Consider the following 12,336-nt stretch of genomic DNA (forward strand, 5'->3'; position numbering starts at 1 on the left):
ACTCCATCTATAGGTCTCTCTCGCACACTATGTATGATTCTCTAGTCCAAGCTAAATATCTGGGTGCACTCATCGTACACACACAAATTCGTTGGCTCGTTGATCACAACTCCCTCATGCACCACTCTGTCGTCTCGGAGCTATTCCCTCTCTCTCTCTCTCTCTCTCTCTCTCTCAAGCTCTCCATCTACCTGGGTCACAGATACACATGCATATCTCACTCGCACTCGATAGACCCATCTAAAACTCTATCTCTCTCCCTCGTTCTCTCTCCATCGCACACGCACACACACACACAATCTCACGCCTAGCCAAGTATGATGGTCTCTCACTCAAATGTAGGCACACGCGGTCCCCCCTATATGTGTATGACTAGCTAATCTTACTCTCCATCACAAACATGTGCATGGTCTATCTCGATTTCTCTCGGGGCATCTTTCTATCATGCACGCACCTCCCTCGATCTCCCACCCATATACTCCCCTCACGATCTCGAGGGGATCTCTCTGTCACAAACACACCCTCTCTCCGTTCCCATGCGTCCATGTTCTCCATGTGTCCCTCTCGACCTTTGTTCCTTGTTGGCCAGACCTCTATTGGACATGTGCTATAGGGCTGTCTCTCTCCCTTGCAAACAATCACGCACTAGCTATCTTCGTGTATCTCCTCACCTCGCTTTTCTATCTCAGAGATGCATGCGTGATATGTTTGCATAAAAAACGAAAACACACACACACACAAACTCTCTCTCTCTCTCTAATTTATCATTTGTTGTCCATTTCTCTTTCACACACATACTCTTTTTGCACACTCACTCATTCTCCTTCACATGCACTTGATCTCTCTCAACTTAGGCACTCTCTTCGGTCCATAGCATATAGATTTATTGAAAAGTCAAACATCACAAAGTTGGACCATGTACGTGGAGAAAAACATTTACATCTAGAATGGCAAACATATACCATTAGATTCATCATGAGATGTAGTTTCGTATGATGTATCTTTGGTATTGTAGATATAAATAACATTTGCGTAAACTTAATCAAAGTTTCCAAAATTCGATTTATAAATTTTTTACATGTACTGCATTATTGAGCGGATGGAATATCTCTCTCCCCCTCTCAGCTATCTGACACACCACTCAGCATTATCGGGGCTCCTCTATCTCTCTCAAACTTTATATCTCCCTGGTTCACACATACACATGTCTTGCTCGCGCTACATATAGACCCATCCAACACTCTCCGCCCTTGTTCTATCTCTATGTGACACACACCCCCTTAAGTACCATAATCCCTCACTCCATCAAAGGCGCACGCACTCCCCTCCCCCCTAAGTATGATTATCTCTCACTAGCCATCTGGAACACACGTATTGTCTCCTCCCATCCATACGTCTATCTCGATATCTCTCGGGGTATCTTCTATCGTGCACACACCTTGTCACTCGATCTCCCACCCATGTAGTCCCATCACGATCTCCAGGGGATCTCTCTATGACAAACATACACTCTCTCCTCCCCATGTCTGCATTTTTTCCGTACATCTCTGTCGACCTCTCTCCCTTGTTTGTCAGACCCCTCTTGGCCACGTGCTAGGGGTCTTTCTCTCCCGGTTGCACACTGATAACCCACAAGTACAGGGATCGCAATAGTTTTCGATAAGTAAGAGTGTCGAATCCAACGAGGAGCTAAATGTAGAACAAATATTCCCTCAAGTTCTATCGACCACCGATACAACTCTACGCACACTTGACGTTCGCTTTACCTAGAACAAGTATGAAACTAGAAGTACTGTGTAGGTGTTGTTGGATAGGTTTGCAAGATAATAAAGAGTATGTAAATCAAAAGTAGGTGTTGTTTAGATGAATAAACAATAAAGTAAATATAGCGAGTGTGGAAAAGTGGTGGTAGGAGTTGCGAAATTGCCCCTAAGCAATTGACCACTGTAGATAGAGGGGGGAAGGTGATGGAGATGTTGGTGAAGATGGCGGAGGTGTTGGTGTAGATCGGGTGATGATGATGGCCCCCGGTGGCACTCCGGTGCAACCGGAAGCGAGGGGGAGAGAGCCCCCTCCTTCTTCTTCTTCTTCCTTGACCTCCTCCCTAGATGGGAGAAGGGTTTCCCCTCTGGTCCGTGGCCTCCATGGCACGGTAGGGGCGAGAGCCCCTCTGAGATTGGATCTGTCTCTCTGTCTCTCTCTGTTTCTGCGTTCTCAGATTCTTCCCTTTCACCGCTTCTTATATTCCCGGAGATCCGTAACTTCGATTGGGCTGAAATTTTAACACGATCTCTATCCGGATATTAGCTTTCTTGCGGTGAAAGAAGGGCATCAACCACCTTACGGGTGTCCTACGAGGCTCAAGGGAGCGCCCAGGGGGGCAGGCGTGCCCCCTGCCTCGTGGCCACCTCGGGCACTGTCTCGCGTGGATTTTTCTTCCCAAAAATCATATACATTCTAAAAAAAATCTCCGTCAGTTTTTATCCCGTTTGGACTCTGTTTAATATGGATATTCTGCGAAACAAAAAACATGCAACAAACAGGAACTGGCACTGGGCACTGGATCAATATGTTAGTCCCAAAAATACTATAAAAAGTTGCCAAAAGTATATGAAAGTTGTAGAATATTGGCATGGAACAATCAAAAATTACATATACGACGGAGACGTATCACACACAACCACACACTATCTCCTCACCTTACTTCCTTGTCGAAGATGCATGTGTGATATGTTTACATAAGACACACATGCCTTTTCTCTACTTTTATCGTGTGTTGTCCATGTCTCTTTCACACACGCACACCACACTTTTTCCACTCCCTCTTTCTATTCCACTCACTCTTTCTATTTCACTCTCTCTCTCTCTCTATAGTTAGGGAGTCTCTCACGTCCATAAGCATATGGATGTTTTGAAAAGTCAAACCTCGTAAAAGTTTGACCAGGTATATGTGGAGAAAAACATTTACATCTGGAACGATCATTAGATTCATCACAACATGTACTTACTTCATACTATCATTTATCTTCGGTACTGTAGATATAAGTAATTTCTTTATAAACTTGGTCCAAGTTTCAAAAGTTTGACTTTAAAAAAAATGTTGGCACTACATCGAACGGAGGGAGTAGCTCTCTCTCTGCAATCTCTCATGGGCCTCCCCTCTCACTCGAACTCTCTATATCGACGGATTATACGCTCATTGTGTCAGCATATAGCTTCGTATATTGTTTAGTTGACCGGTCAACCAGTCCACATGTTGCCTTGTCAGCTTGTGTTCTCTATCTTCATGTGCGAGCCCATGTGGTAGTGTGTGAAAATAAGTAAACTAGAGGCCCATCTGACACGCGGTGAAGTAAACAAAGTTGAAACCACTCGGGGTAGCACCCCGCACGCTAGTAAATTGAGGGCGCATTGAGGACACACTTCTTCCGCGTGAAGGACGCACTCGGGCACAATTCACCACTGCGCGGCGGCATGCGCAGAAGGACGCACTCGCGCACACCCAGCAGGCCTGAACACAACACACACCAGCACACGTGTACACCGGCGTCACCACCGGTTGAGATGGATGACGAGGCAGCCAACAAGTGGAGGCGGCTCGAGCCAAAACCGCATCCGGCAATCCTGGACTTCATCAGCAGCCTCCCCAACGACATGCTGCTCGTCATCATCGGCCTCCTCCCCATCAAATCTGCCGTGCAGACCGCCCTACTCTCCCGACGGTGGCGCCCCCTCTGGCGCCGCGTCCCCCTCAACCTCACCGTCGACAGCTGCCTCTGCGACGGGGATTGCAAACGCATGGCCGCAGTCTCCAAGATCCTTTCATCGCACCCTAGGCCAGCCAGACGCCTTGACATCCACATGTTCAGTACCAACTGCAAGGTCCAAGCCAAGTCCGACGAGTGGTTCTTATGCCCCTCCCTAGATGAGCTCGAGGAGCTCACCTTTGAAGCTGGATGATGTCGCTCTCTGCTGTTGTCCGCGCTCTGCCTCACACCAACGCTGCGCCGCGCCAGCTTCAGCTCCTGCTATCTTCCCCGGATTAATGCCGCGCCCGCCCTTCTTCTCCCTCAACTCAAGCAGCTCGACCTCTTCGACATTGGCATCTTGAAGCAGGCTATGGAGCACCTGCTCCGCAGTTGTACCGCGCTCGAGTACCTTCGTCTTGAGCAGATCCACGGGTTCATTAGCCTCCACATCGCCTCGAAGAATCTCCGATGGATTTATGTGTCTTGCTGGCCCCGCAACAAGACATCAATTAGGAAGAGATCACTCCAGTTGTTCCATGTTATGGTCATTGAGAATGCGCCTTTCCTTGAGAGAATTCTTGTATCTGATCTAGAAGGTCCAACAAAAATCAGGGTCATTGACGCGTCGAAATTGACAGCGTTGGTGTACTCCTCTGCCAAATTCTCCAAACTCCTTATTGGATCCGTAATCGTTCAGGTACAACACTCATCTTCTTCTCTGTCTTCTTGAAATTCACATTTTAAAATTTCTTCTTGATTTATTTACGATCGTCTTCCAGAAAATGATTCCCACAAGCTTGACCTAGTCTATGCGCACAGTGAAGATCTTGGCAATAAAATCTATCGGCCCCAATCTGGATCAAGTTCCTGGATTCCTTACATGCTTTCCGTGCATGGAGAAGCTACTCATCAAGTTGAAACTTCTTTCCTATTAGTAAATAGTAATCACAACGTAGCTCAATTTTTTCTTAATTTTCCCAAATTACGATGACAAGTGTAGTGTTCAAAGCGGCATCTACGCACTGCACCGAAAGAAATGTTTTTAATATTTTTTCTCATGTGATCACCTGCATCGTTTTTTGTTGTACTAATATAGTAGCCTAGGCTAGTCATAGTGGAAAGTAACTTAGACTAGTAACTCTATGGTTACCCTAAGAGCATGTACTACCTCCGTCCTGGTTTACTCTTCCTATTTGTAGTATCAAAATTAGACCATAGATTTAACTGACAAAGTGTTAATGCATGTCACTAAAAATTATATCGTTGGATTCGTATTTGAACATAATTTCAAATGGTATAATTTTCGGTGACATGCATCGACATTTACTTAGGTAAATCTATGGTCAAAATTTTACATTAAATACGAGGTAGTACTAAAGTGGGCTATAACGGCCCTCCACTATGTAGGCCAAAACACGTGCCAAATTCACTTGTGATGCATTTGGCATCGATGCCCCTCCATTGCTCACCTGGTGCCCCAATCTGGATCACCTACTTTGCTCCGGTGCCAAATTAACTCACGCAATGAAAAACACTTGCGTGGGAGAGAGAGAGAGGACGGAGGCAATAAAAACACTTGTTTGGGAGAGTGAGAGGCCGGTGTAGTTGGTTTGATTGATTTGTTTATACATGTGGGTCTCTGGGCATAGCGGTGCCAACTCTCTCACATTGCGAGAGCGGTTACATCGATGCGTATTATGTGGCATACTTTTGAGAAATATGGCATTGGCCACATAGTGGAAGGCAGCAAATGCCCAAGCTCTTCACATGCTCCTAGGCCAGTGAGAGGAAACAGAAAGAGAGAGGGAGAGAGAGAGAGAGTGAAAAAATATCACTAGCCAGCCAACCCTATCATATGAGCGAATAATATTGGTACCTCTTGATGACACACGACAATCTTATACAGCCAGTTGCTCTAATATATTCTCTTCTTTTGCATATAAGAAGACTCGAAAGTGAAAAATGTGCTGCACTATAACAATCTCATCGAATGCCTTGATCTCCATCTTACAGAAATTGATTTGATCGACTACCGAGGCATCACATATGAGATTAAATTGGCCAAGTTCTTTGTTCTGGAGGCAAGTGTGCTCAAGGTAATGAGGTTTGGTGTTCTCTGGCGCAACAATGAATGGCGTGCTGATCACCACAAGCGTCTAAGCCTAAATGACAAAGTCTCTGCAGAAGCTGATTTTTTTGAACATCAGATGGCCAGAGACTCGAAAATTTATTTGCCCATTAGTGACTTGTCAGGGCGGTGGATTTTAGTTTGTACGATAATGCTGCATCCACCTAAAGTAATGAAATTTCTTACGTAAACTTCCTAGATTCCCTCTTCGTAGGTGCAGCATTACTCCTAACATTTGTAATATCAGTTTGAAACTTGTAATATTGCCGTGTCCTATTCTTGCGTTTTCAAAATCCTGCGAATCAAAGAGGTCCTGAGTTGGTAATGATGTTGTGCGTGCCATCTTTCACCAATAGCCTTCGGATCTAGATCTGACGCATACAAACCAAACTTCTCTAGTTTTGCAAAAAGATACCCGCACTTGTTCCCTATTTACAAACAACTCCTTGTCTCTCACAATCAGCCTTATCTCCTCCCACCACATCTAGAAGGCCATGGAAAAATCTGGCGCGATGGCCGCTGCCGGCGCCGTCCACACCCAATCTTGGTGTTCCGTGCAATGCACAGGCATCTACGCATGAGAAATTATGTCGAACACGGATAGTTGTAAGCAGGCTAGCTCTATAGCCATGATGATAGTGACTGCAGATGCTGAGGCTGACTTATGTGTTATGCCGAACACGGCGCCTATACTCAGGTGTCATCTCCGGCGCAGGGTCTCGTCACTTCACTGTGCTGAGCAGCACATAATAATTTGACAAACGGGTAGTACAGTGCTACTACATTGGTAGTACTACTACTACTAGTACTAGCACCACCGTCTGGATTTAGTAGTACTACCACGTCCATTTGGATTTAGTATTTGACTAGCAATATCTAGTAATGCATGTCACAAAAAATGTACTACTCCCTCTATAAATAAATACATGGTGTATTGTTTTATTCCTTTCGGTAGATGGCTCAAATCTGAAGTCTCATCAATCAGACTACTATAGTACTCACCGAGCGCTCAACTTTGTAAGCTACCAACAAAAATTGCTATCAAAGACTACTATTGTACTCCATCCGTACTAGTGCATCGGTCACGTTATGAAAACCAAATAGTAATCCCAAAAAATTTAGGCGCGGTGCATTAACTACCCACCTCGTTCCCTGTTTTTTTCCACAAAAAAAGAAATCACCCAATACGAGACGTGGGGTGCGTATGCATCCAATGACTTGAGACTACTCCCTCCGTCTAGGTGTATAAGTCATCTTAGAGCAAGTGAAAAAGAGGAGTGGGCTCTCATGCAAGAGCCTAGCTATATGCGGATTCCTAGGCCGATATACAATAAATATTGAGAAAGAGAGAGAGAGAGAAGATAAGAAAAAGTAGTACTCTTATAGCCAGCCTTATAGCTAACCTTATTGTATGAGTGGCTACAAGTGATGGCTCTACTATGACATGGCAACATCATATAGCCAGCAGCTGGCTATACTATTAAGTATTAACCATGCTCCTAGGTTTTGCACCGTGACCAAGACGAAGGGGAAAGCGAGAGAACTTAATGTCTTTTTGTTAATTAATAGGATTACATGCAATGAACTAACCACTGCATGTCATGTTTAGTAGTCTCAAGTCATTGAAAGCATGCACGACCCACATCTCTCATTGGTTGATATGTCATGAAATAAGAAAGGAGGAGGGAGTTAATGTACCACGCCTAAGTGTTTTGGGATGGAGGGGACGCAGCTTCATTGACTTACTGCACCTGCGTTTGGGTGAATGACTCGTGAGCCCAATAGGTGGCTGGCCCACCTGTCATACACCCAAAGGCAGGTGCAGTAGAGGGCAGATGAGTAGATGGCCAACACACACGTGAATGAAACACAGTCTGCACTTCTCCCCGCCAATCCAATCTACAAAATACTACGCACCTACGCACCCTAACCAAGGGCAAGAGTGACCACTCCAATCGCAAGACCAGTTAACTAGAAGCTAGACCCATGGAGGCGATGAGCGCGAGCATCAGCCGACTGTGCTAGATGGTCCACGACGCCGGCCTGTGGCCCGGGACCGAGGAACGTCTCCAGGTCGTGCTTGAGGCCGCTTGGACGATAACTTCGTCTTCTTGTTCGACAAGGTCCTCGCCGGCTTCCTCGACAAGTTCACCATCGTCAAGAAGCTCGCAGACGACCTTGACGTACGCCTCCAGCCCATGCGACCAGGCTCTGCGATGCCCACAACCCTCAACGGCCTCTATGGTGACAACCTATTTGACGCACGGGTGGCCCTCCGACTGCCCGCCGTCGCGCCGGAGAATATCCACCTCGAGGTCACGCTCGCCGTGCAGCGCCTGGCGCAGCAAGACACCATTGACATAATCACCCACGTCTATGCGTAAATCGTCCACAAGGACTACTACGTCCTAGAGGAGGATGATAGGTCGCTGGCCTTCTTGACCCGCAGGGCAACCTTGGACGACATTGTTTAGGAGCACTGTCGGTGTCAAAACCGGCGGATCTCGGGTAGGGGGTCCCGAACTATGCGTCTAGGCCGGATGGTAACAGGAGGCAAGGGACACAATGTTTTACCCAGGTTCGGGCCCTCTTGATGGAGGTAAAACCCTACTTCCTGCTTGATTAATATTGATGATATGGGCAGTACAAGAGTAGATCTACCACGAGATTGGAGAGGCTAAACCCTAGAAGCTAGCCTATGGTATGAATGTCTGTTGCCCTACGGACTAAAACCCTTCGGTTTATATAGACACCGGAAGGGGCTAGGGTTACACAAGGTCGGTTACAAAGGAGGAGATATGCATATCCGTATTGCCTAGCTTGCCTTCCACGCCAAGTAGAGTCCCACCCGGACACGAGACGGAGTCTTCAATCTTGTATCTTCATAGTCCAACAGTCTGGCCAAAGAATATAATCCGGCTGTACGGAGACCCCCTAATCCAGGACTCCCTCAGTAGCCCCCGAACCAGGCTTCAATGACAATGAGTCCGGCGTGCAGATTGTCTTCGACATTGCAAGGCGGGTTCTTCTCCAAATTCTGTGTACCTGTTGAAATAGTGTCCGGCCTCTTGTGAATGTTGCGCTCCTTGGCTTCCATGCCCAATAATGGCCACTTTCCACGTGTCGAGCGAATGTGAAGAGCCAGGGTGTTTTTACATTTACCCCCCTAGCTGTGTGAATGAGCTGCCTATTAAAAAATACGAGGATTCAGATCCAAATCACACCATCCTCCCTTGGTGAGCCTTCATCGGAGCGCATCCGACAGAGATCCATTCCATCATGGCCGGTCGACGCAGCTCCTCCTCTCGCTCCCCTAGCCCCAAGCCTGGAGATTGGGAGAGATGTTCCGTCCCGCACAGCAAATTAGTGATGCTTCAGACCAAGGGATTTCTTCCCCCAGCATACATGGTCCCGGTTCGAGCCAGGCTCGCCACCTATAATGGCGGAGAGCAAGCGGAGAGCCTTCCCAATCCCTCCAAGGGAGAGCGGGTATGCCTTGTCCCTCATTTGGTAAGAGGGCTCGGATTTCCAATTCATCCGTTTCTCTGGGGGGCTCCTGGAGTTCTATGGCCTCCAGTTGCACAACCTTACGCCTGCCTCCATATTGCATATCGCGGGATTCGTAGCCCTTTGCAAGCTGTTTTTGGGCTATGAGGCTCATTTCGCGCTGTGGAAGAAGCTGTTCTGCCTTGTGCCCCGTTCTCAGAAGGGGTCAATATATCAAGTGGGCGGAGCCGAAGTGTGGCGTATTGCCGGGACCGGGTATCTGTCTGGAACCCCAAAGAAGACGTCCAAAGACTGGCCTTCAGAATGGTTTTATATAGAAGACGTCCCCCTCCCGGACCCTACTCGAATCAGCCTCCCTGAGTTCGACAACGCTCCTTTGAAGAAGCCCCAGAGCTGGCGTCCATGGAGCCCCCTGGATGAAGATGACAGGGACGTTCTTTACCTGATGAGCCGGATAAGTTTGTTAGCTCGATCCGGATTAACCATGATCGAGGTCATGGCCACATGTATTATGCAGGGGTGCATCCGCTTCAGTATAGAGGCCACCCCATGTGGGATTTCAATGGGGAGGATGACGCCACCCGCTACGGCCGTAAAGGGCAGGAATCGGTTGCTGATCTAATAAAGATCTTATCCGCTTTGTACAAGGGAGAAGAGGAGGAATTCCTCTGTGTCAACCCGCAGGGCGGATTTTCTATGTACAATCCTCTGAGCTGGGTAAGCGGAGACTTTTTCTCGCCCATCCGTTTCATATTCCCATAGTTAAGTATTCAGTCTAGCGATTTCAACGCAGGAGCTGCGCCAGGCTGTAAGGGAGATAAACAACCCCCTCCACAACCCGAGGACCCGGAACAGTCTCTCGACACGGCCTCCCAAGAGGATCCGGACATATCTGTGGAGCTGATCGATGGGGTATTTTACCAATTGAGCAATGACAACGCCTTGGTGGCCATTATGGCCGATTACCCTGGGCTAGTTCCAGCCTCACAGGTAACTGAGACCGAAGTCCTAGTACTTTGAAAAGGGATCCGTCCTTGCGTGTTTTTGATTACCGTATAACAACCGTGTTTTGCAGGGGAGGTCCTCGAGGCGGAAGGCCGAGCTTGCGGCGACTAGCCAACAAGGGGCCGCGAGGCCAGGTAGGCTGAAAAGACACGCAGTCCGGATTGAGACACCGGCGCAGCGGTACGGCGCGCCGTCTTTATTCCAAGACATTATTCTCAGAGGCATACTAACGCCCATGGCTTCTTTTTAGGAAAAAGAGCTCTCGCCGGACTATACCCGGAGAGGCTACTAATCGCGCCTCCACCAGCCAGGCTCCAAGGCCGGATTCGGAGGCGGGAATGAATATGAGGCGTGCGCCGGGCGCTCCTCCGATAGAGGATGCAGATAGACTATCCGCCACCAATTCCGAGGTGGAAAGTGCCATGAACCACAGGCGTCGCCGGACTGTTCTTCGTGATGCTTGTTTCTCCCAAGAGGCATTGGATGCCTTCAACTCGGGAGATGCGTACCTCCATGCCGCTCAAAATGGTCTAGCCAGAGCCACGGAGCAGTATGTAAAAGGCATACGGGTGAGAAAATTTGGTGATTATATATATATATATATATATATATATATATATATATATATATATATATATATATATATATATATATCAGTAGCCCCTGAGACTTGAAACAGTTAGAATAACTAATTTAGGGATCATTTGTTATGCAGGTTCTTACAGAAAAGAATACCCAACTGTCCCAGGAGCTGGAAGAGTGCAAAGCCGGACTTCAGGCCGCACTGGCCGCAGCAGGGGAGCCCAAAGAGACCCCCTCTGGTAATATATCCTTCGAATGATAAGTATCATATAGAGCGCAACATATATGCAGATCTGACGATAAAATTGCAGATGATGCTGGAGTAAATCCGGATAAGCAACAACTCCTACGCCAGCTGAAGGCCAGTGAGAGCGTGCTTACGAGGGTGAGGCAGGAGAAGAACGATCTCCTAGATGCCAACACCAAGCTAGGCGTGGAACTAAAATATGTTTGTGCCCAACTGTCGGACTCCGTTAAGGAGAATCGGCGGCTTCGACGCGGCATATTTAGTAAGTGCTTGAACGAACTTTGAAAAAGAGTTCGGCAAGGAAGTTGGCTGACAGAGTTATGTCTGTAGGTATGCTAACAGGTCCTCCTACAGAGGAAATGCCCGGTTCTATGGGTGACCTTCTTCCCGAGCTCTCACAACTGCACGAACGAGTTCGGCAGGTGATGCAAGGCGTCACCCAGGCCTTGTGGCCATCCGTCTCCATGCCCGAAGACCTTGGAGAGCTTGCATAGAAGCTGAAGGGAGCGCGGCGGCGCTTCCGATTATGGAAGATATCGGCCTGCCGTCAGGGCGCCAGGGAAGCCTAGGCGATGGTGAAGACACGGTACACGAAGGCTGACCCAAACCACATGGCCGAGGTCGGACCTGTGGGGCCCGATGGGAAGGAGATCCCTGTGAGCTTAGTGTACGACCAAGTAGAATTGGCCGCAAAGTATTCCCAACAGGACTGTAGACTAGACAACCTATTGGATGGTATTGAAGAGGAATTCAACCAGTCAAATTGACTATGTAATTTAAAGTGACATGTATAATGCCTTCTAGCCGGATTGTAGACCGTTTGTTGTGGCGGACCTTTTCGCTTGAACCTCGGGACCTGACGGTACGGAGTGTATCCGAATACCCTCTCGGTTATGTAAGAACCGGGGCATGCGTGGAGACCAGGCATAGGGGTCATTAGTGCTTGAACGGACAAGTGCCCAACTAGTTATGTTATATTACATGGTTAGTAAGAAACATCTTCCAGGGAGAATAGTTCCATTAGGGGTTCCTTTCCCTGGGAGGCATGCCCTAAAGTGCATGTCCGGACTGCGAGAAGAGACGCAGAAAAAACATCTGGGGGCGCATAAGTAAATAAG

Source organism: Triticum dicoccoides, chromosome 5A (assembly GCF_002162155.2).
Source record: "Triticum dicoccoides isolate Atlit2015 ecotype Zavitan chromosome 5A, WEW_v2.0, whole genome shotgun sequence".
In the NCBI taxonomy this organism is placed as follows: domain Eukaryota; kingdom Viridiplantae; phylum Streptophyta; class Magnoliopsida; order Poales; family Poaceae; genus Triticum; species Triticum dicoccoides.